Source organism: Amphiura filiformis, chromosome 6 (assembly GCF_039555335.1).
Source record: "Amphiura filiformis chromosome 6, Afil_fr2py, whole genome shotgun sequence".
In the NCBI taxonomy this organism is placed as follows: domain Eukaryota; kingdom Metazoa; phylum Echinodermata; class Ophiuroidea; order Amphilepidida; family Amphiuridae; genus Amphiura; species Amphiura filiformis.
This window is the reverse complement of record NC_092633.1, coordinates 24,801,585-24,828,614: the sequence shown is the minus strand read 5'-3', so window position 1 is coordinate 24,828,614 and position 27,030 is coordinate 24,801,585. Positions and strand designations below refer to the sequence as shown.

Sequence of the window (27,030 nt, the reverse complement as noted above, 5' to 3'; positions counted from 1 at the left end):
CTGCGTGGAGATTATATAGACTCGCTGTGCTGGAAATATCTGTGCACTTGGATGTATCGAGGGGGAAATTGTGCGTAGATGCATTTATAAGAGAATCGTTTTTGTAGTCAAACCTTTTCATATGGTATTATCCAGATACACACGACGTATTGAGCGAAAGCAGGTTGTCTTACTGTTCCAGAGCTTACCTTCTTTCAATCCGCTTAAATAGATTATTGTTATTGCTCATACTGGCATTGACCTGAAACAATTGCATTTTGACTGTATTAGCATCATCGATAAACATTACATATTTAATCAAAGCAATATAAATCATACATTTGTACTTGAATTATATCCAGTTATACACGCCGTTGAATTCATTTTGTAGTTTGAGCAATAACTTCAAGTGTCATTTCGGAAAACGCACTTGACATAAAACATTTTATTTAAAAAGAGAAAATATAGTTAATTTTGGTATTGTTTTTTGAAAGGTATTGGCTTACCTTTTGTGATCTCATTGTGTTCAACTTGGCCATATATAGAGCTAGAAAGAGTGAGATAAAGAAAGAAAGAGAGAGAAAAAAGAGAGACACGACGGGAAGAAGGAGGTAAAATGATGTAGAACAGTGTCATTAAGGAGACGAACAACCTCCAAATTACATTTCACAGAATTGCTTGGCAGTCTAATCTGAACACATATCCAAGCTGGCCCAACATTTTGCTATTAGCAGTATTTGTAGCAGCGGAACTAACTTGGTTGCTACTTTGTTTAGTGGATGAAACAAACTATATACATACGCACATCACTCCGTGTTCCATTGTCGTTCGCATTCGTTCCTTTCGAGTTCAATGGAAATACAGACGAACATGTATAAATAAAAAATACACGCCACAGGTGGGTCATTTTCAATGAAGAGGAAATGGCGTGGGATGATGTAATCATGCTACTTCTCGAGAACTTTATGTCTTCTCGAGAACTTTATGTGTATTTCGTAGTATACAAGTTTAAACTTGTATATTACAAAATACACATAAAGTTCACTTTAAAAAGCTTTAAAAAGTACAATGACCTTGAACAAAAGTAGTTCTGCCAATTAATGATAACAACATGATATGTCCAAAAAGAACCTTTCAGATGGCATCTGTCAACAAACACCATACATCTAAATACATATACTATAGACGAATCCAAATTCACGCATTCCTAAACCTCAATGGCAGCCATTAGATGGGTCCCCGTCGGCTCTATCTCACCTAAAATGTGAAATGATGCGGCCTTGGAGGGTATATTAAACTGCATTCTATCTCCCGTGTTACACGTAGACAAAAGAATGATGACAGTTTACAACACAAAAAGAATCTAACATCGAATTTTAAGCGGGTTTAATCCACCCAATTGGGCACTCACAACATCAGTTTGGTGCATGCGAGGACCCAATAATGGCCGACCAAATCCTGACCATGACTTGGCTCGTTGAATTCATCTATACTGCGCACAAAAAGTATCCGTACACTTAAAACAAAAGCAATATCTCAATGATATTAAATCTAAATTCCTAAATTACTATAATTAAAGACAGAGATAAATGCAATTTATCGCGTCTGATGTCACTGTCAATTACGATCCTTGATTGGTTTACACAGGTTAATCAGCGCGTAAAAGGATGACCGATCTATCTGGTGCTGATCGGAGAAAAGGAATAGCAGCAAATGGCGAAAAGTTCGTACTTTTACAAGGCAAAAAGCAGCTTTTCTAGGGATTGTGGACATGGTGCCTTCACCAAAGAAAGTTTCTTACTATAAAGCCCTAACTTTTGAGATGGTTTGCATGTCGAAAGGTGCAAAATCAACAATAAGGCGACCGGTTATAAATCCGCGTTCAGCAAGTCATCATCACGACACTTGTAAACAAACCGTGCTCGAGTTTGATTGACAGGTGACGTCAGACGCGATAAATTGTCTTTATCTTTGTCTTTCATTATAACAGTCAATAGATTGAGGATTACGTTTTTGTGCGCATGATTATGATTAATCATTTTGAGAACATTTTCCTTCCATTGTCTTGTCTTTTGGCTATGCTATATTAAGTTGCTTTGTTTTGGTAATTTCATGTGATTTTAGGGAAACGCTAACTTTCAGGCCTTTTTGGTCTGCTAGCCTTTTCCTCCATATTGTGTTTGTATTTCTTTTTATGTCTTGTTGTATTGTATTGGTTTTTATGGAAATAAAATATGAATGAATAGATGAATGAATGAATAAATAAATGAAATGAATGTATAGTATAAGTTCACGGGAGACAATCTACAAATAAGGATATGCAATAAGCTGTGCATAATACAGTACTGGAATCAGAGTAAGTTATTATCAAAACGGAATATAAATAATGCATTTGTTAAATGTTAAAATTACGGAGAAAAAAGTAAGAATACTCATAATATGAGGGAACCTATATTCAGGTGGTGAGTGGCATGATAGAGCCGGCAACTTATGAAACCGCCCGGCCGTATGGCATTTTCCACATACTCGGTTAGTTTTGTGGGGTTCAGTATCGAACCCCAACGGTTTTAGCTTGTATTTATATTATTTATTAACATAGGCTTATTTGTTTGTGACATTTCAAGCGTTTTAAAATTTCAAAATAATCCCATTCTATATTATAGGTTCCCCCAATAGATTCGACTCGCTTGCAATGTCAATGATGTTACTGGAAGTGATCAATGATCAAAAGAGAACGTAAATAAAGGTGAAATGAAAAGTAATCAAATGCACATTTTGACAACTTCTTTTGGTCATCCTCCTAGGAATCAAGGCTTATCGACTGATAACAGAAATTCACTTGTCTTGTCAATGCATAAATACAACATATTTAACCAACATGACATTTGGAATAATCAAACGGCATTTCTTTCCATTGTGTAAACAGTTTGTATGAGTAACTAGGTTATACGAATAATTTATCACATAAAGCTGCTCATGAGCGAAAATAATGAATATTCATTTTGTATTTCTAAAAAATAGGTTAATTCTTTGATAAAATAGCACGGTACTTATGTAAATATTTGACATACTCTAAACCATGACGAATATAATGTAAGTATACATTTTTATATTTTTGACATGTTTGAGGACACTAAATACATTTCTTTAAATAAATAAAGAAAGAAAGTCTCTAGTTTGAGTGGTCGTAACTTGAAGCAAAAAATAATGATCAATAATACGAACGTGTGGAGAAGGCGCGTCGTGATTGGTTACCGACCTGCGCAGTACGGTATTTTCTGTCTAGTTGTCAGAATTGTAGACGCGAACTAGTCTTTTTATCTCTGTCTTTCATTATAGCTACAGTGTCACGAATCGGAATGATCGAAAATTAAGGACAAGGTGTGATATTACATGTTCCACTCACCTGCAGTGAGCGGCAATCAGCGTGTGTCATCGATCAATCAGAAGCCGCCTTAATCGCGGTCTTTTCAAATTGGAAAGCATTATGTATGGTTGATACCCACTGAAACATCGAGGGTTCAGAACCAGAAAACCGTAACTCACTATGACCAGCTCTCACAAAATGAGCATAAAGTTGGCTCTTTGCTTTGGTCTTCAAAAATCAATATTTCCTCCACAATGTATTTTGTTTTCTAGTGAATTTTGTCATGATTAATGGACTATCTTCTACAGTGCCCTGGCGACTGCTCATTTTGTGGAAGTAGGTGATTGTGAATTGTGGCTTTCTGGCTCTCAACCCTAGATTTATCCTTTTACACATTAATTCACGCAGCATCTTTTTAAGTCGCACCAAATTTCAGACAATTGGCCATTTTGATATCCTTTGCGAAGAAACCATATCGTCGATGCGTAGATCTTCAATGTGCAAGTCACGTCTGGTGAGGCGCGCGCACTGCGCAGTGACGACTCTTGTTAGAGGACTCCTTTCATGTACCACTACTTAGCACTCCTTTCGATGATATTTTTAAACTAACTTGAACTCCATAAATGATTAAAGGTAACATGCCGACACGTATTTGCACGGTTTCGTTAAATAAACAGAAGAAGGTAATGAAAATGACTTGGCGAACCCTCTTTAATCTGTCTCGCCTATGTTAATCTTTATGACTGATGTACCAGCAGTAAGCGATGATAAGTAAACTGAGTGGCGTCGTGTAGTTTTGAGTGAACGTAGATATGGTGTAAGACTCTTCAGAATAGACAGACTGTTCATAGCAGTCTGTGATTTGGTGTTCGTCCTAGAAAATAAGTGGTATGCTGGAAACCTGTATGAGTGCCTTCATGTAATGTTATTATAATCTTTGATGTGGAAAAAACAAGTATGCCGATGTGTTCAAAAGGCAATCACAATTGCTGGCAATCCCAGGATCACATGTTAAGTATAGCTAATGAAATAAGGAAACTATGAAACATTTAACGTTAAACTTACGAGTTACTGCATTTGTTTTTAATCATTATCGATGTCATTTGATGCTCGGTTTCATTCTGATTTTTAGCTGAAACATGATCGATAAATTTGCATTTAAAAAAACAAATTAAGAATGTGTCTCGCTATAAATAAGTGGAGCGATGCAGTTTATTATTACCTATAAACATACAAAGAGTACATGGTACTTGATTTGAAAAATGTCGAGGAGGTGATTTTGTTTTTACATTAGAATGCTAAAAATACAACCACAGATAATTATTATTTATTCAAATATTGATGCTCAGCACAACTTTCTAAATAAGATAAAAAGCGAATATTTGGTTGGAATAGAAACAGTATCTTGCCTTTCTAACAATTTCAAAGATCATTGTTCTTATGTATCGCCAACAGCTAGAATCCAATCCCTATAAAACACATTACCATGCATACAGCAATACACTGTATTACTGAAGAGTGCATTAGCTTTATTTTCATAGTTTGGTTTTGCGGCAATGCTGCTTAAGTTATAACCCAACCTTACGAATTATCCGTTGTCATGCTTTAAGTTTATACCTCTATATTTAAAAGATGAACAACCTTACTGTCTTTACATACAAAAGTGTCATACTTAGCAAAATCATGTCTATAGAATATGTTTTTGAAAACGCATTTTTAAGTGATTGGGTAATGTTCAATTTAGAGCTCTTTCCCGAGAACAAAAAATAATTCACTTGGGCATTCTAGGAGATGCGCTCCATAAAAGCATTTTAAGATGCACTAGAAAAATCTTTGTGAAATTCTGTTTTATAAAATCATGAGATTTGAACCTTAATCAAAAAGAAAGAAAGTCCGCCACTTTTACTTTACTAAACCAGGTCATTGTTGATGTAAACAGGGAAGTGCTGATGTAAAGTTTATTATTTTCAACTATGAATATGATTTATTTTAAGTTAAGCATAATATCACATAATATCGATCGGAAAGCTTTAAAAAGTGTTTTTATTTGTAATGTTTACAAGATAACCTAAAAACAAAACTCAACCAGAAACAAACAAACAAACAAACAAACAAACAAACAAACAAACAAACAAACAAACAAAATGATCAAAATGCATGTATGATCATAAACTGAAATACTCTTATCATCATTCTTTGCCCAACGTTGCTAATGAAAACCTAATCAAGTGGCATTTGCATCCTGTCTTACTGAAATCAAATGTCTCACATATTTAGTGGAAATTGCCCCCTAAAGCAACGAACCTCACCACTAGGTAGTACCAGAAATGATGACGTTTCATGGAGCAACATGGACTATTACGTCAATTTTGGTTGTGACCATTCATTGACGCCCTAACAAGCAGTTGTATCACCATACTCTTGGTACAAACCAGTGATGCCAGCCTAGTCAGCCATATGAATATTAATTAGCTCAAACTCGTTGTGATCCATAGCTGGATCCGTGGTTCTCTGGTGAGAGAGATTTTTATGTTGGTGACGCTATAATGTAGATGACAAAACCGACGTTCAGGCTATTCTGGTTTGCGCATCCTAGTGGATAACTACTAACAGCAGTTTTTTTATTTCTTAACGAGCGCAGAACGAAAACCAAGACTGGAATAGATTCGGAGGAAAACAAATATATTGTGGATTATACAAAAGGAGTTTGATTATAGGGTAGTGGTTAAGGTAAGTGTATAAGCGTTTATGTAGAGATGATAATGACAGTGTTTTAAGGGTAGGGGATTATCGCTAATCATAAACGAGCCCAATGCTAGGTTAATTTGAATGAAAAAGTTCGCAGTAACTGGTATAAAAAGGACGGATCACAGTCAATATATAGCTCAAGGAAAAAAACAGTTTGTGTGCGCCAATTTTATTCGAAAACATTAATTATCTTCGCAAAAAGGCCAATTTGTAGAAATTGCTTTTTGACTGAGGAGTAGAATATATAATCCATGCATGCTGGTCCGCGAGGTTGAGTCCCGATGAGTCGATGTCAATATATATATAAATTTCTCCCATTTATAATGATTTATAGGTATACCTTTACATTTTTGATATTGGATTACAAGCGTATAAAAACACAATCCTTTTTCGATGCTCGATGGTATAAATCATAAACACTATTAAAAATGAGATGAAGCATAACAGGGTAGATAATGGCATGACAATGGTATAGTTATGAGTAGTATCCTTTAGATAATACCGCTCACTATGAAAAGGAAATGACGGGGCATGTAATTTGCGATTAATTACATTTAAGTACATTCCACGATCCATATGGATCATTGTATATGCCCACAGCATATATGCTTAAACGTAAATCATAAAAAACCCTGTTTCATGTCCACAGCTTTAAAAAAAAAAGTTTAGCGCCGGTAGATGTGTTCCACAGTGACTTCTTCAGACCTTTTTAAATAAGTTTAAATATGCATTCAATAACGAAAGGTGTTTTAAGTTCTTAAGGTGCGTCAGAGCCTTCAGTCTTTGGTAATTTTGCTTAATAAAATCCTACATTTTTGCAATACATCGTTTGGAAATGAGTCAAGGAAACTACTGGTCCCATTTATATTTTCATATGTATTGCAGTTTATGACAAATGATAGGCCAAAGTTTTCGCTATATCCCACTCCCAGGAAAATCATGCATATGGGTTGAAATAAACCCCATTACAATGAGCCTTGAGATTTCACGTATAAAACCTATACCTTTCGCTGTGAGTGTGGGCTTTGAGTACAAAAACCGCTAGCTCACGCACTGCTCCGACTTAAAGGATAATATAGCCTTGCGAACTGTCTATCTGAGATGTGGAGTCGAAAGTTATGAAGGGTACAATAAGGCTTGAATATGTTTGAATCATGACCTTAAATTATGTTTTACTGACATTGATTTTTAACACTATTTTAACCGACTACAAATTAAATTAATTTCTGGTTTTTTTCTGCATAATTTCAAGGAAGAAATCATATTTTCCAATAAAAATAAGTAGCTGATTGGAGTATATCTACTAAAGTTGCTATTTAGGTATGTTGGATTTTTAAGATATAGTTCTTTTTCCAAACTTGAATTTGGCGGTCAAGGTTATAATCATCTAAAACATTATTTCATGAAACTTTAGATATAAACAGAGCTCAAAAAGAAACTTATAATTTTTTACAACTTGTGAATCACAAGGTCATATCTTAAAATAGTGTCAATCAAAATGAACCAAAATTACACACAGGATTACTTTAATACTCTACTCGAAACACATGTCAGTAACCAAGCAGTTGTCCAACTGACACAACAGCAAAATGCACTGTCATGGGACAGCTTCCTGGGCTTCCTCCACTTTTACAGCCCAAAATTTGGCACCCAGCACAAAAAATCTGTGAGAATGCACACAAGATCCTTGCACAGATGATAAAACGGTGCTGCTTTCTGCTTTTCATACACTTTGTTCATGAAACAGGGCTGGGCTGTGAATGTGGTCCAGGAAGCTGTTCCATGTCAGTGCATTTTGCTGTTGTGTCAGTTGGATAACTGCTTGGTTACTGACATGTGTTAAGAGTAGAGTATTGAAGTAAACCTGTGTGTAATTTTGGTTCAATTTGATGGACAGGATTTCAAGATATGACCTTGTGAAAAATTATAAGTTTCTTTTTGAGCTCAGTTTATATTAACGAAACGCAACTGAAAATTACATCGCCAATAGTAAATCCAGTTAATATTAGTTTTAGTGTATCTTGCTTGAGTATCCTTTTTTAAAGGCTCAACAAAACGCTCATGGACCCTAGTCAAAGGTTTATTAATTTTGAAGGCAGTCTAACAAGCGTAAAACATTCTGCTATTGGTTGTGGCATACAGCGTAAATAATTACGTGTGGTGTAAGTCATGATATTGAATGCACGTGCATTTTATTTGTTTATAGTAATCAAGTGTGTTCTTTGCAATGCAAACACTTTTATTATGAGTCTGTAGATATTAGCTGATTTAAAAGATGACTTATTGGCAAATGACCTTCCCAAGGTTCTGACATCTTATGATATAAGGCCTTGTAAAGATTAATTATTGTTTCTTTGAATACATACAAATAGACGTGCAAAAAATCACTGAATACTTAACAATTAATAATTCAGTCGTCGGTCTTTTATTGTTAAAACAATCTAAGATGGTCTATGGCACATGTTTAAGTTTTGCTCAAAAAGATAGGAAAGAAAAATACCAAAATCTGGAGCAAATACATTTTGTACTGATATTTTATTATTTCACATGGGTCTACAAAAATGGTGCTTATTGGGCTATTGTTTCAATCAATCAATAGTGTGAAAAATCCACAAATGTCATTTTTATCGCGTTAAACGTTGATCTCTATAGATTTGTTGACTTCTGACTTCATTGCCTGGTATTGTTTTTTGCCTGGCAGTGTAGTGGTTGTATGCAGTTAGCTCAAGCATATCGATATACTTGTCCCTTAGTAGGTTAAAGGTAGGCGGTCAGATATTTTTGTATTGTGTTTTGCACCTCACATTGAGGCCTGTAAATAATCCAATTTCCAAATTTTGAGGTAAATTGCTCTAGCCCTTTTGATGTTAGAAGTAAAAATGTGCTTCGCAATGGCCCATATAGACTATGCCATAGTCGAATTTTGATAAACAAAAATATGTTATTATTAATCATGATGAACGCATCCTGTTGGAACTCGAAATTATACTGATGTGTATTATAATTAATAGTAATGGTCTTAAAGAGTTTATATAATTAGTGACAGTAAAAGCAAAGTATACTTATGTTATTGAATGCAACATATCTTGCATAATGGCTCACTTTAATACTGAAAAAGTCTGATTTTGGAATCTACCAGTTTATTTGCGAAAGCCCGAGTAAAAAATCCACTTGGGAAGCTAACAAACAGAGGGAGTACGGTGACTGAAAAGATCGGATGTGAAAATCTATCAATTGCACACAAATTAATACAAATCAGAGTTTTATGCTTATAATGTAATAGCCAGAGTATGCAAAATGGGCAAGTGGACTACGGAGAAGTCTATGGCCCATAGAACAATATGTGTGGTACACCACAATTGGCGATGAATTGGCTACCACTTTCTCATTCATTACACCTAAACTTATGTACATGATTTAAATAGGGCAACCAATTATACTTCTCGAGCTGTGCTCCTAATTGGATTACCCTCCATCTTTATTTCATTACTCACATATTATACTTTTTGTATTTGATAAATGATGGTAAATAAATAAACTGGAAACTTGAAACTTGAATATAATTGCAATTTTGGCCTAAAATTTCTCTGGGATTATGAAAAAAATACGAGCTTTCTTCTGATGCCAAAATCTCTATTTTGATAGGAAAAAACGGTAGGATGAAGCTGCAGATCAGGTTACTCATCTTTAATAAATGCTATCACTTGTTGCTCGAGAAATACAAAATAATGCACATGCGGGGCTCCTGCATTTGACGCATCAACATCTCAGTACCGTGCATTTATTTGGTACAATTTCACTCCCAACTATTATTACGCATTTATTAACCTATAATCTTTGCACGTGAGTAGGTGAACTACATTGTATAAGGTCAAATTAACGACCGAAAGAAGCTTTAAAAGCTTCTGGGACCATACTCGTCGGGAAATCTGGTGGGTTTCTCACGTCTGTACATACAAGATGGTCGAACCGACCATGTTAATCGTTGTTCAAATTGACGTAATGCTTTTGGTGGTCTGCCCAAACCAAATTAACTATAATTTTTTAATGGAGTCCTAATTAAAGTCAAACTATAAATGCAGTGGTAACTCAGGCATAGATACTGAAGCCTAAAATGTGTATACATGCGAGAACCCACATCGTAATCATAACTAAGAAATAATCCAGTTGCCCACAATCGCGTTAGTATAACCCTAGCTCTAAACCCGGGCTTTATACCGAGGCATCTTACGTCATACGAAGGGGGCGGGTTATTGCTGAAACCCCCTGGTCCTATAACGTTGTACGTGGTGTGGATATGAGTCTCTTCTTTCCAGTGATACTAAAATAAGTACAAACATTTTCCACATGATGTTGCCAGGACGTCATAATGTAATGGATCCCCGGACATACACAAAAGTATAGAACGAAATTGATTTTGGGCTAAAATTCCTATTCACATGGGATTGACAAAGCATTTTTTACTATATTTCCGAGTTAAGAATCTATATCCAGTAAAATAACAATTTCATAAATTTCACAAGAGCAAATATTATAGGAACATATGGTCGACTTCACCAACACCTCTGCCCTTGATGTTTCATGGTCCGAATAATGTACTACTAAAAATTTGTATCAAAATGAGTGCAAAGGATAGTTCTACGATTAACCCAAGTCATTTGGTATACAGAATGAAAAATCTAAAACACGGTTGTTTGATGGCATGTAAAACGGAATCATTTTAAAGAAAAGTTGAGCAATGATGGCACAAGGGGCAGACACTTGTATAGTGCTATTAGAACATCAGCAAAATGACAAGGTAATTTTCAAAAAAATTAAAAATATATGTAAATAGCGCCCTCAATTTGCACATAATTGTATATTTTATAGAATAAAAATTTCCACAAAAAAGCAGAAAAAGATGAATAATTTGATATAGAAACAAAAATCTATGTTTAAATTTGCTACAAAATATTATACAGGTTATTAGTGTGATAGTTGGTGGTATTATTCAGGCATAAAATTTAACATTATATAATGTTTTGTGAGAAAAATTAATAAATGATCACATCAAACAACCGTTAAGAGAACGGTAAGAAAACGATGTCAAACACAACAAGAGATAACCCAGCAAACACAAAACGTTTTCGACATCATTCGCAAAAGGTTATAAAAGGTTGTCAGAAAACGTTTAAATGTCGGGTTATATAAAGGGTATATTAAGAGTATAAAACGTTTTCATAACCTTAAAAACATTTTTGATAATCTACTGCTCAGCAAACAAAAATGTTTTACAGAAAACGTTTAAATGTCGGGTTATATAAAGGGTATAAAAACGTTTTAATAACATTCCAAAAACATTCTTGAAAACTTAATACAAAACATTCTAAACAGAATGTTATTTTAGTTGAAAAAATATTTTGCGAAAAATGTTAGCCCAAAATATTTTCAATAACGTTTTAACAACGTTTTCATGACCTTTATATAACCCGAGAAGCATGAAAAATTAATAAATGATCACATCAAACAACCGTTAAGAGAACGGTAAGAAAACGATGTCAAACACAACAAGAGATAACCCAGCAAACACAAAACGTTTTCGACATCATTCGCAAAAGGTTATAAAAGGTTGTCAGAAAACGTTTAAATGTCGGGTTATATAAAGGGTATATTAAGAGTATAAAACGTTTTCATAACTTTAAAAACATTTTTGATAATCTACTGCTCAGCAAACAAAAATGTTTTACAGAAAACGTTTAAATGTCGGGTTATATAAAGGGTATAAAAACGTTTTACTAACATTCCAAAAACATTCTTGAAAACTTAATACAAAACATTCTAAACAGAATGTTATTTTGAGGTTGAAAAAATATTTTGCGAAAAATGTTAGCCCAAAATATTTTCAATAACGTTTTAACAACGTTTTCATGACCTTTATATAACCCGACATTTAAATGTTATTAAAAGGTTTTGAAAAAAAAAACATTTTAAGAACATTTCTGTATTTGCTGGGTTCAAACATTTTGACATAATGTTATTTAAGTATTGACACAATATTTGGCAAAAATGTTTACAAAAATAGTTTACAATAACATTTTTTGAAAACATTTAAAAATATTGTTGTAGTGTGTTTTCATACAAAACGTTTTAAAACGTTATCATGACCTTTATATAACCCGACATTTTAATGTTATTAAAACGTTTTTACCTAAACCAAAAGCCAAACTATAACTTATTTAAAACGTTTTTAAAACGTGTTTGTGTTTGCTGGGAAGTTATAAGCATAAGAAGTGAACAGTTAGTTCATTTCGAATGTTTAATGATATAGCAATATAATTCAGAGCGTCTTGAATTTAAAACGGACAAGGCGAAAAAAAATGGTCTGGTATCATGCGCGGATATATATTACTTCGATTTGCAAAATGCTTACCAAAATAAATACACATTCGCAGTAGTTGGCGTGGTCATATTATCTGGCGCTGTGATTTCCCCTCTCCATGTACCAGTACTTTTAGTTTGCCCCTTACACACCCTTAAAGAAGAAGCATGATTATTTATTGTTTATGGAAGCATCTGCAATCCTCATCCTCATCGTGAGTTTTCAATTAATTTGAATCTAATTTGACACGCCAATTAAAATGTCTATTACGCGTAACTACGGACAATGGAAGATTGATGCTATTTAAGCTTATTAGTACACACAGGACTTGTAGAATAATGTCTCATATAATATATTGTACAATGGCCAATTAATGGTCTCCACTTTGAGTATCATATCGTTGATTTATCACGAGATGTTACAAAAACTCCTATTTCACACTAACGTTTTGGCCCGATGGCCTCTCTCGAGCCTGTACAATGAATAGCAAATAAATAATAAGCACAATATACTGTAAATAGATACATAGAAAAATAGCTAATTAAAGAAAGGGTCATAATAAATGATATTCTTTTTTTTCCATTAAATCTTGGAGGTCCATATTCCGGCTGCAAATTATTAAAAGTTTCGCCAAATGCTTTGCCCAAAAGATGTACCATAAAAAATAATGATAGAAATTAAGCTCAATTAGGTATGTTTACTGTAATGGAAAAATTGAAAGAAACAGGGAGCTCCATTATCATGAATTTAAAAAGCTTCGAAGCTGCAAAACTACTTTTGACGAGCTGTAATTGTATTGCGATATGTTAAACTTTGATCTTTAAGCTTAATTTACTTCATCACCAACTGCGAGACACACGATTACCCTGATTCTATATTGGCATGAAATTTGGTGATTTAAACTCGTTGCGTTGGTTTACTTGAGAACATACAATTGGACTTGTCACACCTTGAAAGATAAGGTGTTTTTGACATTCGATTGCCCTCAAACAATGGCTTATCTGCAAAACATAATGACATACTCGAACTCGAACTAATGAAAGCTTTTACTGAGCCTCTTTGTTTTGACGTAGATGGCGTTATTGGGATGTTACGATCAAAATAAGAAATTGCAGAACGCACATTGAGATTCAAAGCGATCTGTTGAACAATTCCGGTTAAAAGTGTCTGCAATTAATGTTCAGGAACAGATGCAGCTGCTAAATGTAGTTATTCTGTCTAAAATGGTGTCGGTAGGATAGCCAATCATCTGACTACTTTGTATGGAAACACTGTCAACTGACCGGAACCCATTAGTCACTCAGACGCACCGTCTACTCAATATTGTATAATTCTAACAACGCTAGGCGCGTGAAATGTGTTGTACTATAGCAAAGTCAAGTGCTTTTGTTACTTAATTACTATCCCTGCACGTGAGTAACCCAGGTGAAACATAATGTCAAATTTAGAACCCTGAGGTACGTTCAATATACTTTAAAATATATCCTTACATGGGAGAAGCTTTAAAAGCTTCTGGATTATAATCGTCAGTAAAATCTGCTGGGTTTCTCACAATGTGGTCGAACCAAGTTAACCCATTGTTCAACTTGACGGAATGCTATCTGCCCAAAGCTAAGCGAGTGTACATGTTTAAGGGTTGACTAAGTATTGTTGGTTGAAGTAACCAAAAAGATTGATTTTCATTGTCTAATTCAATATGTTTTACAGAAGTTCAGTTTACAAATCATATACTTTGAAAACTTGCTTGATTTATTGTTGTTAATACTTTAGTAAGTTATGTACGTTTTACGAAGGTGATGTGGTTTCAGCTATCTTTACAACATAACTCAAGAACCACGGGACTTACAAAAATATATCTGTGATATTTAAATCCTTCTACACGCTCGGTATGAAATAAAAAGTTCACTACAAGCTCACTACTAGCTCACAGGATGCTGCGAACAACCAAATCGCAACAGTTGAAAATAGTTACTAACCTTAATGTAGTTCTAACAGAAGCCAAGGCGGAACTGGTAACTAACGCATATATATATATATAGCATACTGAACCTTAATATTTGTATACATGAGAGAACACCCGATCTGACAACATTTAGCATCATAGTAAGACGAGAATCTGAAATAAATTAGAGAGTATCTACGCACTCCGTGCAATCTCTAATGACACGCTTTATTAAGTTCAATTTATATTTTGTATCTTCCACTTTTATCTCACAAAATAGTAATATCAGTTTGATATTTGTTTTAGCACGTTTAATAATACATGAAGAAAACACAAAAGGTTTCGGTGTCGACAGAATATGAAGTTTTATGAGAATAATCTACACAGTTATTGTCCTTTCTTGATGTATTTCTAGTTACAAAGTTGTCAATATACTACGCTAGCTTGTTTAATCGAGCGGGAAAGGATGGGTCAACAGACGTTAAACCTTGTTTACCCTACATAGTTAAATAGATATAATAATAATTATATTATGATATCCGTGACCTTGCAAATATGTAGTAAAATCATTCACGCAATACATACATAAGTACACATTAAAGGCTTAATGTACGATTTCCTTCAAATTTTAAATTTGTCATTATATACTCAAAATGCTGAAATAATACTAGTAATAATTATCGGGAATGTTTTCTATTAATTTTGAGCTGAAATAACGAGGTAAAGTGAAAGAAACACTGCTTGTTATTTTGGCCGTTTAACACGCAGTTCTATGGGAGGACATAAAGTCATAATTCTTTGAATTATGACTTTATGTCGAACTTGCTCTGTTTACCTACAAACACAAGAAATTTGGCTGATTCCATTTAGGTGCAAGTTGTGACATGTGTAAACATTACAAATATGCCAAAAAATCAGGTTTGAAAAAAATTAACCAAATTCATATTATAAGATCGTACATTAAGACTTTAAAGCAGACATTACAAAAAAAAACAATAATTGTGGAGAAAGTGATTTTTGGCAACCGTTTTCCAAAATTCACCGGGTCTGATGGTGGTGGTGGGGGGAGGGGCGCATGAGCCGTTTTTCGGCAAATTTCCTGTGTGGGATTTGTTAAAAATCTCAGATCGATTACGTGCCCCCGTTCTCCTATGACGCTATACGCCACTGAATTTTGACCACTGGGTTTCAATGTGAAATCAGTGCTTCCATAGTTTGCACCGCGCGTGCAAGTAAGCGTCGAGTAGGCGTAGCGTATCTGTGTTCCATTCAAATTGCGCGACTGCACAGTATTGCGTGCGTGTACCCCGCTGGATCAACAAAGAATTGCTCTCCTTTTAAATTGCGAACACAAGAGAAATATTGAAATAAAATCCAAAGAAAATGCAGTTGGGGTTTACAAATCTGGATTATCGCTAAAAATGAAGAATTCACCAAACTGTACGTTGAACAGTCATCCAATATCTCGTCGATGGCACATTGCGTACTAGATGGCAATGTTCTTTGCATGATATAATTGAAAAAAAAATCAATTGGCTGGAAGGTGTCATCTATGGTGATATCATGCGCGTATTCCAGTGCTTGCAATGGTGGAAGCAGAGAGGGAGGAATGTATATACATCTACAAAATGTCCATATGCCTTTAAAATGGTCGCCAAATCAGGAGGAATTGTTACAGAAGAAAGTTGTACGGAAGTGGTGCTACTGCTAAAATGAAAAAAAAACCCAGTTAATGATGGCCGACGCCTTGCAAGGGATGTGAGAATGAGATATGTTTGGAGTCACGTGGTTACTCAAAAAAGGATGTACTATTACGCAAATAATGAACACACCCAACAATGGTTTAGTGTGATTCAAGGTCACATGGGGGTAGCCGCATGATATTTCTTTTATCTGAGACCCGTATAATCTTCTAAGGTTGTTGTTGATCTCTTCCATCTGATACATCGGTGAATCATTCTCCCACCACCATTTTCCTGATGCGTTGCAGGAACCAATCAACCCATTTGATGACCATTTTAAGGCACCTTGACATTTTGTGGGCTAATGTTTTTTCTCTCTCTGCGTTCAAACAGGTTTCCGCCATTCCGCCAGTGTAAGCACTGGAATGCGCGCGCACAATGTCACCACAGTGGACACCTATATCCCATTGATTAGCCTTAATCAACTTTTACAGTTTGCCAAAATTCTTCTTTTTTCAGCGATGTTGCAATACTTTTTGTTTAGTGTCTGGATGTACAACTGCATTTATATTTTAAATTTAAACAATGTTATATATTATTTAAGGGGTACTACACCCCTCGATAAATTTGTGTCTATTTTGCATTTTCTCAAAAACTAATAACACACTGGTAACAAAAGTTATGTATATTATAGGGGCAAGGAATCCAATTACTACACTGGAATTTCAGTGACCCAAGACAAGTGGTTCGTTATTTATGATAAGAAATAAGGTACCGCTATGATGTACCTCATTTCCTACCATATATACTGAACCGCTTGTCTTGAGTCACTAAAATTTCTGTGTAGTAATTGGATTCCTTGCCCCAATAATATACATAACTTTTGTTACCAGTGTGTTATTATTTTTGAGAAAAAAATGCAAAATAGTCACTAAATTAACCACAGGTGTAGTACCCCTTAATGTAATTAATTTTATTTCATTTTATTTGGGGCGGGGTGCAAAAGCCTAACATATTGGTGGAACGACATTTACAAACTTAAAAAACGGGATAACTGAGGACATTTTACACAGCAGAAAAACTAATCTCTAAACATGATTTTCCAAGGAGCAGTCCTTTATCTTGTTCGTTATCATAATGTTTATTATTGTGATTTTATTTTGATTTATCGTTTATCATTTTAGGTCAAGGGGACATCTCGGGTCTTTCAGACTTTTCTGCCTTAATGTGTTTGTTCGTTTTCTGTATTCAACTGTTTTGGTTGTTTTTTGCTGAAACATGAAAATGAGCACTTAAAAAAATATTGTTCGGAGATCTGGTGGGTTCCTCATGCAAGATGGTCGATCCAACCCTTTTAATCGTTGTTAAAATTGACGGAATGAATTTGGTGGTATGCCAAAAGCAAATTGAGTATAAATATTTAATGGCGCTATAATTAAAGGCAGACACTTAGCGGTAGCTCAAGTATATGTATACTAAACCTAATATTGATAGAGAACCAAGATAACATTTTTAGCATCATTAGAAAGCATTCATTCTGCGTGTTCCCATTAATGTCTCGCACAGTGGTAAGTTTATTCCGTTAACAAGACTAGTTTAATGATATTCGAATATAAGTTCATACGTCCTGGTGACAAACAATTTCTAAAAACTGAAAACAAATTCAATTGAACTTGAATTTTTGATGTGTGACACACATCTTCATTAATAGTTTAATGGTCAAGAAAAGTCAAGGTTAGTTGAATAAGTTGTTGTGCTGAAAGTCACTTAAATGATACAATAATTATGCTCAGAACGGCGTGAATATAAAGATTTCTGAGATACAACATTTATGAGAAATAACCTGTACGCTTTATATCACCATTTCTTTACGCGTCCAATATATGGTACTAATATGGTTGTATTATTTACAACGGCAGCTAAACTAAAAGGCAAAATTGTTTTCATTAAGGTCATGGAAAAATAATTATCTGAAAAGCAGACATTAATTTGATGCCATAAAGTGACAGACAATATCGCGTAGGAAAATATTGTTAGAGCGAGAAAGAGTGAGAGACGATTATGTTTCAGGTCATCTTTCATTGCAACCACCAATCTTATTCCCTGGCGAATGTATCGAAGTTGTGATATGGATGAACCTTAACTAAATAGGAGTTATGATTCGACAAGGAATACAGTACTTAGTTGCACAAAGCAGGTCGATCTATTGTATCCTACTATGATACTGTATCGTCGTTCACACGCCCGCAGAGGTTCAGACTTTCTTCTTGTGGCTTAATGCCAAATACCAGTAATTACCCGTTTTGATGGATATCAATGGTTTCCGGAATAAGTTTCAAATGAGTGTTCACTGCTCAAGAATGTTCTCAAGTTTAAGAAGAACTGCTGGTATCAACATTTTCCAACGCTGTGTCCTCCTGACAACAATTTACTTATTTGGCACACTGCCAAAATCACGACGCAATATATTCATAGTTACTCCTATCCTGGATTACTCCTGGTCGATTGCTGTCGCTAGTTTAGTTAATCGAACGGGGAAACGTGGGTCAACATAAACTCCAAAATAATTGGTCTACATGTACTATGATATCCTTGACCTTGTCTTTAATAAAAAAAAAAAGGAACATATATATCTGTTTGTTCATAAATACTATTTAGAATACTCTACCATACATTTTGACATTCCAAATCAAATTTGTTTATGTATTCAGTAAATTCCCATTGAAACGTACAGCCGTAGGGGTTTCAAAAAGAATTCGTCTTCATATTATGACAACAAACGGGAATTATTTAGTCTTTAGTTTTGTTTCAAATGAAGAAAAATGTCCGAATTGGTATTTTAATTATGTGTCTTTTATAACGAAATGATCTAAAAACTGTCAAAGTCATTAACAATAGAGGACGATATAACTGCACTAAAGTGCTCACTATTAGCACTTTAAGGCTGGCAACTACAGCCTGTCTAAAAACAAAAGTGAAAAGCGTCCTCTGTGGCAATTAGAGGACGCTCAAATGCCGTTTGTTCTGTTCAATTTGCTTGTTTTAATCTCGAGATATGTTTAGTTAACAACGAAAGGGTAAAATCACAATTGTGCCACTTTTGCTATAGGGAAGAAGGCTGCACATGTAAATCACTGATAGCTGATGTTGATGCGTCTAATGCACTCCCCCTTCGTGGCTCGTGCATAAGACGCATCAACATCAGCGCGCATGCATTATTTTGTCTAATTTCTTTCCCAACAAGTAATACCCGCTCATTACCCTATAAGTTTGCAATATTTGTTTGTCTTTTAACATGTCTTGAGTGACAAATAAAACAGTATTTACCAAGATAAATCATTGACATACACATGTATTTAATTTTACAGCAGAATGTGAAATATCTATTTCTCTTTTAATCTGTGGAAAAAGAGAATCATACAATACCTGTATCATGATAAAACAGTAAAAGCTTTTTTTATTGTTGTATAATTGATGCGTTCTTTTGATTTCACGAAGGAACTCTTGATAAACTTGATGCTATCATTGATTTACATGTACAGTCTTCATGATTTTTCCTAGTAAAAGTGCCACAATTGTGATTTTGCCCTTTCGTTGTTAAATAAACATATCTCGAGATTAAAACAAGCAAATTGAACAGAACAAACGGCATTTGAGAGCTGAGACTACGCCCTTGACGCTGATTTAAGCATCATGTCACAACGGTATTGTCTAATTACCATAGAGGGCACTTTTCACTTGCACAATTTTTTTTGAGACAGGCTGTATTTTAAACTGCTGCGATTTGGTAGTTCAGAGTATCTTGTGAATGGTAGTGAGCTTTGGCAAGAATTGGATTGATCATTTCATAGTGAGTGTATAGAAGAATTCAAATATCACAGATATACTTTTGTAGATCCTGTGGTTCTTGAGATATGTTGTAAAGAGGGCCAAAACAACAACACTTTTGTAAAACGTACATAACTCATTAACAACAATAAATCAAGCAAGTTTTAAAAGTACTAGTATAATGATTTGTAGAATGAACTTTTGCGAAACATTAAAGTGTTATTTTTCAATAATATATTGATTTAGATAATGAACATCGATTTTTTGGCTGTTCCGACCAACAATAACACGTCTACCCTTAAAGTACTACACCCCTGTGGTAAATTTGTGACTATTTTTGCATTTTCTCAAAAATAATAACACACTGGTAACAAAAGTTATGTAGATTATTGGGGCAAGGATCCCAATTGCTACACTGAAATTTCAGTGACTCAAGACAAGCGGTTCAGTATATATGATCGGAAATGAGGTACATCCTAGCGGTACCTAATTTTTTATCATAAATAACGAACCACTTGTCTTTGGTCACTGAAATTCCAGTGTAGTAATTGGATCCCTTGCCCCTATAATATACATAACTTTTGTTACCACTCTGTTATTAGTTTTTGAGCAAAATGCAAAAATAGACACAGATTTATCGAGGGGTGTAGTACCCCCTTAAGACACTGCTGTTCAATTCCTGTTGATTTCTCTTTATTGCTCAACGACAAAACGTGTAGTACGAAACAAAATCCGGTTTGAAAAACAAAATTTCGTTTAATTCTTATTTTGTTAATTTTTTAGGTAGAAAAAATTATGACGCTGATCAAAGCTTGGGTGCAATGTACACGATATTTGCATGGACAGTTCATGTAAACATTGATACAACTCTTTTCATCATGACAAGAGTTCTTCAAACAAATCCACATCTACTTCAAATGTCAAATTCACGTTAGTAGTTCCATTTTGTTTCAATACGAGTATCGCTATTTTGAGAAATCTTCGTATGTTTTGTTAGGAACACCACTCAAAGGTTTTGACTATTAACCATTAGCCTATACTTTACAATGCAACAACCAACAAGCAAACTTATCCAATTAGAGTAGATAATCATCATGTTTAATAGTGATAAGAATGTCTCCCAAAACCAGCAGACGTCAAGTAGTTTTGATCGACTTCCAATCTCTTTGAAATAGGACTTAAGGAATTAGATTAACGTTTGCGCAGTATTTTTGTGGGAGCTGAGAGTACATCATACATATCGAATTGCATTCTGAACACGAGGAATGTCTTTCTGATAGTGATGAAATAATTTAGGTTTTTGAAATTTGCGATATAATCATGATAATAAAAATTAAAGAATTAATACAAAAAAAAAGACCCAAATGTTTTTGGTGTTTTGGGGAAAAATCCACAATCTTCAATACGATAGGTCAAAATTTTCAATTGATCGTCGGCTTTTCATCCCAGCTACATACACTTTAAATACATATCATTAGATTTATAAAGTTTACTTCGAGGATTGTAAAATATCAAAAATATCAATTTTAAAAATATGCGAATTTCAAAAAAATCCGAATTGATATCAAAAGGATATTCTACGTATTCCGAATGCAATTCAATATGTCTGATGTGCTTTCATGTCCCACAAAAAATACTCTCCAAACGTTGTTACCAGAGCCCTTAAACAAGCGCGCTAATATGTATGGTAACTCAAGCCAAGGCAAACATTTTTATTGATCTAAATGATAGTCTTTGACTCTTGACATGTTGAAGGAGGCTGTAATGAGTGTCCAATTGGTACCCTTGAGCAATCCCTGAATTTAAAGGTCAAAGTCTATACAGGATCCAAATTCAAGACTGTGACTATTGAAATATTCTGTTATTTATTATTCAGAAAAATGGATTTTAACATATCTACTACTACTTATCAGTCTGTAGTTATTAGTGAAGTGGTCGAGGGTCAACATTGGGTGAAAATTGTTCAATTCTAATTAAAATTGTATCAAATTGTCTCGTACCGTAATGGTAATAACAAAATGATTTGCACTATGATATTGTCTTACCTAGGACCTAAGAAACATTAATGTATCTTACCTAGGACTTACCTATAGACGAATCCAATTTCACACATTCCTACACCTCAATGGCAGCCATAGCTGGGTCCCCCCTTAGGTCTATCCCACCTAAAATGTGAAATGATGTGGCCTTGCGAGGGGATATTTAACTGCATTCCATCACCCGTGTTACACGTAGACAAAATAATGATGAAAGCTTACAACACAATACAATTCAACATCGATTTTTAAGCGGATTAATCCACTCCTCATTATACAGTGGATGAGAGGCTTTGTTTTGGAAATATAGATGGCGGTGTTTAAGTGTTTTCAATGTAACCGATAAAGGTTTTCTGATTTTTATTTTTCAAAAAACTGATACTCACTCAGAAATATTCCAATACTTACATCGGCGAAATGGGTCGCTTGTTTGAAACAAGACTAGCAGAACACAAGTCAGAAACTGAAAAAGTAAGCGTCAAGAGTTTCACCAGGTCACAAAAGCGCCAACTTCAAAAATACACATACCGGCCATTGAAGAACAAGTTGCTCATCAAAATCACTTAATTGGGTGGAACGAGGCTCAGGGCATAGATCAAGAATCCGACAAAACAGCACTCTTGCTAAAGGAAGCAATCTGAATCAGTGGTAGGGGGAAAGACATCATGAACAAGGATGAGGGGCTTATAGACTGGATAACATTATGAGCAACTCATAAATAATCGGCAACAAGGAAGTTTTGGGACGTCATCAAAACTAGAAAAGATTCTTGCAGGTTTTAAAAACATCTAGAAATACCATACCAGAGTGAACATAATTCCTGACAGGAATTGAAATATTGCTGAGTGAGTATTAGTTGATTGGATCTCAAAAAGAATCTTTCACAATTAAACGAACTATGAACGATCCTGATGAATTTATTTCAAGAATAAATGACGTATATTAAAGTTTTCCTAAATCAGGCATCCTTCATAAATCGGTGCATATAATAAAACTTTAAAGTACTACATTTAATAATGCACTTGAAATTGAGAGTGAAATGTTAAGTAGCTTATCGTGAAACCGCTAACATTTGGAAAAAGTTGATCACCCTTAGCATCCTTGAAAAAAATATGTAACTCATGTACCTTCACAAATACCTTAAACTTATAAGCTCTAGACAGAAAAAATCCTGGTTGTAGTAGTACTCATAAGATGCAAGAGCCCTTGAAAACTTCAAGTAAGGGAATAAACCATAGACACATAAGGTAGTTCATGTCTAACATGTTCATACTCTCGTGTGAAGCACACCGTTTTTAAAAGCTTGTTTTTCTGATGACCACTTCACACTTGTGTGAATCGACAATTTAAAGGAAATAAGTTTGTATACGCGCCACCCTATTCCTTAGTCCGAGCCTTTTATTATCATACCCTGGGAAGGATAGGAAAACTTTTATAGCCTACCATACAAGGAATAGAAGCAATGGCTTAAAGACCCATTCAGTGATCCCAGCTCAAGTGTAAAAAAAAAAAATTGTTTATAAATTGCTTAAAAGTGAAGGATAAGTCATTCAAATTGTCATTTGGTATTTTTGAAATGACAAATTTGGCAAAAAACAAAGAAAACAGCAGTACTGACGAAGTTGAAGACCCATTCAAATACATGCAGCTAATTTAGATACTGTTAGTATCTAAATTACAGATTCATGTAAAATGTCATATTTTGTCTTAAATACACGGCTTTTGGCTGAACCACTCGCAGGCTATGTTAGCACATCTATGACAATGGTAAAGGTACCAACATCTGAATTTTGATGATTTTTACGATCATCCGGATGAGCAAATCACTGAATGGTCCTTTAAATCTTACAAGTGTTTCAAAATCTAACTCTGAATCCATATTGACGATTCACTTTATTACAGGAAACATCATATGCGAGAAAATTTCATTAAGTGCGATCTGATCGAAAATGTAATCACAATCCGTACACCATACATTTATCTTTGGATTGACAAAGTATGATGTATAAATAAAGGGTACATTACACTTTCGGCAGAACTTTGGGGGAAATGTATGTGGGCTGCTCAACCTTTAAAATTAAGTTCAAGTTGTTCAACTATGGTATTGCTATGAAATGCTTTCTTCTTGTGCCCCTTATGCAAAAGTATATATATGCATAAGGTTACAAATAATTTTCCTCGTATAGTCATGATAGATGGAAAGTAAGTAGTTGCATTACTTTGATAAATGATGAAATATTGCGTTGGTTGTTATAACTAAATAGTTTGTCTCATATTCGAGGTTATTTAGATTTTCGATTTTGAGAATAGTTTCCAAAATATTATTAAGTGTGGCTTGGCTTTGATCAATGATAGTTACGTTGTTTTTATTATAAGTTTGACTGATAATTTAACCAAAATGATCTCAAAGTGATCGCAAAAAATTAATCCATAAATATATAAGTTGCGCTTAAGTTTAAAGTTCCCGAGAGATGAAGTTGTCTAAAATTGGGAATCTCTATTTTATCATATCATAAATAGATTTACGTCATCTTAGAACTCGGCCAGATCTTCATCATTTCTAATAGGCTTGTACAAAGTTGTGTCGTCAGCATAAAGAACCAGTTTGCTGCCAGTTTAAAAATAAATATTGTAAAAATCATTCATAGGTTTGCCAGGAAATGAATCTAATTACCACATACGGTTGCAATTTGGTAGTTCACAGCATCTTGCGAATGGTAGTGAGCTTTGGCAAAAATTGCATTGTTCATTTCATAGCGAGTGTGTACAAGAATTCAAATATCACAGATACAGTTTTGTAGTTCCTGTGGTTCTTGAGCTATGTTATAAAGAGGGCTGAAACAACAACACTTTTGTAAAACGTACATAACTAATTTATATAACAACAATAACGCAAGCAAGTTTTCAAAGTATATGAGTATGCAAAACATTGCAAAAGTGTTATTTTTCAATAATATATTGATTAAGATAATGAAAATCAATATTGAGTCTGTCGAATCTGCTGGTGTTTTGATATATAATTCCTTTCTTCTGTTGATTCCTAGTGCCAGGAATTAACAACATTACAAAAGATTTCCGGGGCTGTGCAATAATTATGTGGCATGTTGGGTGGGAAAAGTTTTTAACGGTGTGCCACAAATTTTGAGTTGTACAATTTTAAACCTACGAGTAAAAAATTACCTTCTTCGCCATTTAAAAGCAAACAATTATTGAAACTCTGTCAACGATGTGCCAAGAATTGCTTGCACCCTTGTTTTGCTTTCCTCATGCTTTGCTTTTCTCCATAAAGTGTAAGCACAATGCAATACCAGGTACAATAATTCTGTGCAAATCTTGACACCTCATAGAGTTAAAATATGATTTTATCTTTTATACTAAGCTCACGTGGTTGACATTGCATGAATATTTCTGTTTAAAATTACCTCAAATCTAACCATGCTTTGGCACAAATATTTGTTTTTTAAGCTAGTATTGAAGTTTAAGTTAAGTTCAGTATTAAGTTTAAGTTAAGCTCATTTGGTTTGGAAATACTTTTGACACGGCTTACATTGCACTCATTCCAAAAGTCATCTTTTTATAAATGGAAGGATGTTTTCTGACCAAACCCATTAACACTGATGTGGATTAAAGAGTTCAAGGTGTAGGTCACTCCTAGATTGATTCATGAATATGCAACAACGAACATAATCTCTTCTCGTGATAACATTCGAAATTTAATCCACACCAGACGTGAGAAAATACTTAGCAAACTCGACATGTACACCTATTCATTTTTAAAAAACTGGTAAGATTGATAAAGCGGTAGAGTCAGTTTACATATCGGTTACTATTAATCTATATTCCTGCCTTTCTGACGCAAGGCGATAACCAAACAGATTTAGGCTGAGTGATATCCTGAGATCGAAATGATCACAATATAAATCCTATCGTTATATCAATGTTACTGCCAATTTAACGTTTCCTTTTTAGAATCCCTTATGTTACTTATATGACTCCGTGGAACGGATTGAAAATGAGGTAGTGTCATAAAATGCTTATATTGCAAGAACGGAGGGTCCAATTGTCAAAATTCTAAAAAAAGTACGCGATAGCAGTTTTATTCCTTAACCCGATCAATTATTTAGTTCTGGTTGGTGCGGGCACTAAAATACCCAAAAATTTAAGTTTCCCACGATGCAGGGACATCATGTACATAATATTTTATAGGAATAATGGATTTTGATACATTTAACACATCGACAAAAATTTACAGATTTTGTTTTTAATTGTTTTCATACACACTGTAAAAACATGTTAACATATTGTAATCAACACGGATTACCAAGAGAACCACACAATCATTAATTTTGTTAAAATCACAACGAAACAAGTTTAACCATTTTAACCAACTTTCCCAAACTGCGAGCCACATAGTTTCCACAGCCGGGCCCTTAAGTTATTTGTAATGTTATCATTCGCTGAGACTAGGAATCAACAGAAGAAAGGAATGTGTATTGAAACACCAGCAGATTCGACCGACTCAATATTGAGTCATAAGACTTTTAAGTCATTAGTCAGCTGTTGGGGACTCTTATAACGCGAACGTGTTTTAAATAACTCTTTGGATATTGAATGCATTTCCTGGCGGAACCAAACCATCTTTGTGTAAGCTAAGCCATGTAAAGGATATTGGCCAGCTCCTGCACATTAAATACCATAAAGCAATGTACTCCAAAACCCCGTCCAAAACACATCTATCAGTATGTGCTTGCATGGTTGCAATTAGAAGTGACATTTAGTAGATTTTGTAGCCTTAATCTTTCCGCTTGGCATTATAATGAGCGAAGAGCAGAAAAATATAATGGATATTAGAGTCGACATACCGTTAAGTTCTATTAGTTCGAAATTGTGAGCTATATAGATATTGGTAGCCTAAAAAGAATCCCCGATAAAAGAGAGATTCCTAGTAGACATCGCCTTCTCTTAGGGGCTTTGAACATTAATACATCACCGATAATGTTCTTAACGTATCTATGATCGAGGTAAAGACCATTTTGGTTAAGTTGTAAGCCACACGTTAATAACCCCCAAAACAACAACAACAACAACAA

The 27,030-nt window shown here is 34.5% G+C and overlaps 1 long non-coding RNA gene across 1 annotated transcript in view; it reads left to right on the top strand.

Moving 5' to 3' along the window:
• The first annotated feature begins 5,862 nt into the window (after window positions 1–5,862).
• The window catches only part of LOC140155177 (uncharacterized), a 33,327-nt gene continuing 12,159 nt past the window's right edge, over window positions 5,863–27,030 (top strand). The window contains exon 1 of the long non-coding RNA XR_011859353.1: window positions 5,863–6,076. This is a non-coding gene — a long non-coding RNA (uncharacterized lncRNA). The remainder of the gene's footprint in view (window positions 6,077–27,030) is intronic.